We start from the raw sequence: 6,000 nt of genomic DNA, 5'->3' as shown, positions 1-6,000 counted from the left end.
TAATAGCTGGTTCTAGGACTAGGGCAGGAAGTATGCAAGATAGTCTTGGTATATCTTATAGTGACTGGATGTAATAAGGTACAAAAAAATGTACAGTTCTGGAAGTATGTTGAAGAGCTGCCATAGTCAAATGTTAAGAGATTTTATTGGCCAAAACTGAAAAATTCAATCAACAAAATAAAGTTGTATTGGATCAAAACTTAGAGTATAAGATAAATTTCCATGAGTCCATACTGCTGTAAATAAATAAATAAATAAATAAATAAATAAAGGGAGACAAAAAATAAATCTCCCTTGCAGAAGAACTTAATGTAGACAGTGTCCTAAAGGAGGTGAGTCTTCACTTCCCTCTCCTGAAACGTGGTTTGTACATTGTGACTTTCTTCAGAAGAGCACAGGTATGAAAAGAGAAAAATAGTACCTTGGAGAAACCTGAATTCTGCAAAATACCTGACCAGTATACCTAAAATTGCCAGGATCATCAAAAACTAGGCAAGTCTGAGAAAGTGTCACTGCCAAGAAGAGCCATAGGGGACATGCCAACAAAACAAATGTGATATTCTGGATGGAAACCAGGAATAGAAAAACAACATAGGTAAAAACTAAAAACATCTTAATAAAGAATGAACTTTAGTTCGTAAGAATGGATCAATACTGTTTCATTAATTGTGATAAATGTATGATACCAGTTTAGGATGTTAGTAATATAGGAAACGGAATAGAGCATATGAAAACTATCTTCACTACACAACTTTTCTGTAAATCTAAATATTTTGAATTATTTTAAATAAAAAACTAACAAAAGTAGTTTGGAATTATGTAATTGTTCTACTTCTCAATTCAATGTTAACCTGATTTTTGATTAACAAATTTATTATTTTTAATTATCTTGAAATGTATAATTATTTTGATGTTTTCTCTCTACCATTTAGCTAGGGGTCCTTCTTTGAGACTTTACTGGTAGATTTAGAAATGTAAAGCACCCCCATATTTATTTTGTTTATTAAAAATTACATCTAAATTTGAAATTCAATTTTCTTTAAAAAGTGGGCATTCGTAACTGAGAACTTGATTTATCTCAGAGATTGTCCTTAGAAATTACACTTTAATATCTTTCTTCTAGAGAAAACCAGACTGAAGATAGAATAAGTAAGATACCTTGCCTGGATAACACAGCTAGTTAGTAGCAGAGCTTAGATTACAATAAAGATCTCTGAATTTACAGTTTTGTGTTTCTTTCACTTCATAACATTGCTAATTTTCTTTCTTTATCTTTGGTCCTGTTCTTCTAGTTATAGGTATAAATTAAAATAATTCTTCCAATCCTATTCCAGCATAACTGGAAATAAATTAGAATGAAATCTGAATAATCTAAATACATGTCATTCTAAAACATTTAAAGATACAGAATATTTCTTGAACTGTAATGCCTCTTAAAATGTTTAGAAATCAAGTTTTTCAGGCATCTCACACCTTTTTGAAAGGAAAATATGTATGCATTTCATTTTTATGGCATCTTCTTTTTATAGTAAATCATTGCGGTACAGGCTTGATATTTTTATCTGTGAAATATTATAGGCAATTTTAACCAAAAGATGGCCCACATGTAGCACCTGTACTGACCTAATCGACAGTTATGGCTCATTTGTAAGTTTTATAACCTAAGGGTTTAATATTTCACTGCAAGGACTCTAATATGCTTTGGCATAAAAAAAAATCTATGGAGAAGTCAGATGACTTTTTATAGATTATTAAGTAAATAACACTCATTTAAAATAATACACATTTCAGTACCAGGAGATTATGTAAATGTTAGAGATCCCTTTTTTTAAAACAATGCTTAAATTGCTGTCATGTTTATCATTTTTGGTAAGAGTTCTGTTTTGTAAGAAGTTAAAAATTGCATACTGTAAATGGTTGTTGAGCACATTTGCTTAAGAGAAAGAATATTGAGACCATTTAACCTCTATTGCCTCATCAGGGTCTCCATTTCTTTTAAATTACATTCATTATTATAATAAGCATTTCATACAAAATATTCAATGGGTGACAAATTATTGCTTTTATAATTAGCATAATATAACAAAGCATTTAATTTTGTATGTTGTTTTTCTAGTTACTTATACTGCCTCCGGCAATTTCATCAACACATTCTACCTTTTATTATTTATATCATGTACATAATGCTATTTATTAGAAATAGAACTTTTTTCAAGTATATTCACTTTAGGGCATGATTTAGAATACTCCTATTAGGGTAATGTCAAGCAACTCTCATGTTATTAAGTGGCCCTTCCTGACAAAACTTTTTAAAATATTTCTCTGCCTAACCACAGCATGTTGACCTACTTGGCACTGTGGGTCACAAATTATTTTGTTGAAGCAATTGCTCCAAATTGATGCAGATTTGTTTTTCAGAAAATCTTTATATTTTCTTTGAAACAGTATCTACATCAGTGCATAGTCTGGGAATAATTCCATTTGATTTTTTAAAAATCCAAGGACATGCAAAAGATATGATGTTTTTGTGATGTATGCAAAAGATATGATGTTTCCTGAGAAATTAGAAGACAAATTTTGGAAGGAATTCTTTCTCAGTGAGGCAAGAAGACAGGGATGATGAAAGAGACTAAAGGATAAGCGGTCTTACAGTTGCTGGTCTCGGTTGTCTAGAAGAAAGCAAAGAATACAGAAACTCACTTGTAAAGAAAGTTGCTGTTACTTGAAACATGGCATTTATGGAAAGTTCCATCCTACAGTAGCAGACCACTCATTATTCTCAAGTTCACATGAAACATTCACCATGACTGACCACATTCCAGGCCATAAAACGCAGCTTAATAAATTTTAAATAATATGAATTATACAAGGGATGTTCTCATAACACAATGAAATTAAATTAGAAGTCAATAACAGAAAAGTAGCTGGGAAATTCCCACATATTTCATGATTAAACAATCCGAATTAAAGGAGGTGATCTTGTCATTTTCATGAAACTGGAGGACATTATGAAATAAGCCTGACATAGAGATAAGCTAGACACAGAAAAATATTACATTATCTGGCTTATATGTGGAATCTAAAAGTCAAATGTATAGAGATGGAGAATAAAACATATAAATACAGATTGTTACATGTAGAAATACATAAAATATTTGTATACACCTGGGTAATCATAGGCAGGTACATTTTTTGCCCTATGCGTCTAGAGAGCCTAGAAGCAGTGACCCTTGACATCAACAAGCATACATAGCAGATTTCGGGTTTTGATACCATTCTGCAGTAAAGGGACCCAGATTTCTTTGGAGAAATGGCTAATTCTAGGATTGTGACAGGGAATACACAAAATGAACCTGGAATATCTTGTAGTGCCAGAAAATAAGAAAGTGTAATTTATTTTATTATTATTATTATTATTTTAGTTTACTTCTAAAAAAGAAAGTGAGATACATGTACCGAACATGCAGGTTTGTTACACAGGTATACGTGTGCCATGGTGGTTTGCTGCACCTATTGACCCATCCTGTAAGTTCCCTCCCCTCACCCTCCCACTTTCCAACAGGCCCTGGTGTGTGTTGTTCCCCTGTCTGTGTCCATGCATTCTCAATGTTCAGCTCCCACTTATGAGTGAGAACATGCAGTGTCTGGTTTTCTGCTCCTGTGTTAGTTTGCTGAGGATGAGGCTTCAAACTTCATCCATGTCCCCTGCAAAGGACATGATCTCATTCTTTTTTATGACTGCATAGTATTCCATGGTATGTATCTGCCACATTTTGTTTATCTAGTCTATCGTTGATGGGCATTTGGGCTTGTTCCATGTCTTTGCTATTGTAAATAGTGCTGCAGTAGACATGTAAGTGTATGTGCCTTTATAGTAGAATGATTTATATTCCTTTGGGTATATACCCAGTAATGGGATTGCTAAGGCAAATGATATTTCTGGTTCTAGATCCTTGAGGATTCATCATACTCTCTTCCACAATGGTTGAATTTCACTTACATCTCACCAACTGTATAAAAGCATTCCTATTTCTCCACAGTTTTTCCAGCATCTGTTGTTTTCTGACATTTTAATAATTGCCATTCTGACTGGCATGAGATGATATCTCATTTTGGTTTTGATTTGCATTTCTTTAATTCCAGTGATGTTAGACCTAGAAGAAGACCTAGGCAAAACCATTCAGGACATAGGCATGGATAAAGACTTCATGACAAAAATGCCAAAAGCAATTGCAACAAAAGCTAAAATTGACAAATAGGATCTAATTAAACTAAAGAGCTTCCGCACAGCAAAAGAAACTATCATCAGAGTGAACAGGTCACCTATAGAATGGGAGAAAATTTTTGCAATCTACCCATCTGACAAAGGTCTAATATCCAGAATCTACAAGGAACTTAAACATATTTACAAGAAAAAAACAACCCCTTCAAAAAGTGGGCAAAGGAACAGACACTTCTCAAAAAAAGACATTTACACGGCCAGCAAACATATGAAAAAAAGCTAAACATTGTTATTGCTGGTGGTCAAAGGGAAATAGGAGGCACTTGAAAGCCCCTCCAATGGCTGAAAGGCTCTCCCAATCTGAAACCATGTGAACCACAAAATAAATGTATTAGTATTGGATTATAAACTCAAGCTTTAAAGTAAATATCTATGAGTCTATACTGATATAGATATCAGTGATTTTGATATAAATAAATCACTGCTATCTATAGCTAAAGGTAAATAATACTATAATATTTCAATGTAAATTATTATAGCAATATAACATTACTTATATTTAGGTATAGATACCACTGATTTATAATATTGTATTATAAGTATAATATAGATATATCAGTGATTTATCTAAATCAGTATGGACTCATGAATATTTATACATTGATATACTATGTATACTTGATATAGTTATCAGTGATTTAGATATAGACATCATTTATATAGATAAATCATGGATATTTACTTTATACCTTGAGTAAATGAAACAAGGAGAGTAAATGAATGAATCATTTATCTATATCAATGAGATGGAAGAGATACCCCTCCTTTGCAGAACAATTTCAAATAATTTATATAAATGATCCATCTTCAAGTGGGATACGAGGGCATAAATCTCTACTCTTTAGGTGTAGTCTGCACACAATGGCTTCCATACAGAAAGTATACTATGGAAAGTAGATTAAAAAAATTTTATAAGAGATAAACTTGACAAATACTACCTCAGCTAGATGATCATGGTCAATGTCAGCAGTAGATAAATCATGTTGTCAGTATGTACTCTTGATATGATGAGATGATAATGAACTTTGTTTCTGTAATCTTTCTCCTCCAAACCCATAACCCTATGCCAACCATGAGAAAACATGAGATAAATTTCAATAGAGGGACTTACCTAGTAATCCTTCAAATATTTAAGGTAGCAAAAACAAGGAGAGTAAAAAGCTATCACAGCAAGGAGAAGGAGTCATGACAACTAAATGTAGTGTGTTATCCTATATGGGATCCTGAAGCAGAAAAGTAAATTAGATAAAAAATAATAATATTGACTAAAGCACAGACCTTAGTTAATAATAATGTATCAGCATTGGTTCATTAACCATAAACAATCACCATACTAATGTAAGAGGTCAATAATAGGGAAAACTTGGTGAGAAGGTCTATGGAAATTTTATGGATAACTCTTTAAATTTTTTTTTTTTTTTTTTTTTTTTTTTTTTGAGACGGAGCCTCGCGCTGTCGCCCAGGCTGGAGTGCAGTGGCCGGATCTCAGCTCACTGCAAGCTCCGCCTCCCGGGTTCAAGCCGTTCTCCGGCCTCAGCCTCCCGAGTAGCTGGGACTACAGGCCCTGCCACCTCGCCCGGCTATTTTTTGTATTTCTTAGTAGAGACGGGGTTTCACCGTGTTAGCCAGGATGGTCTCGATCTCCTGACCTCGTGATCCGCCCATCTCGGCCTCCCAAAGTGCTGGGATTACAGGCTTGAGCCACCGCGCCCGGCCTA

Source organism: Theropithecus gelada, chromosome 3 (genome assembly GCF_003255815.1).
Source record: "Theropithecus gelada isolate Dixy chromosome 3, Tgel_1.0, whole genome shotgun sequence".
NCBI lineage: Eukaryota > Metazoa > Chordata > Mammalia > Primates > Cercopithecidae > Theropithecus > Theropithecus gelada.
This window is presented reverse-complemented; position numbering follows the sequence as displayed.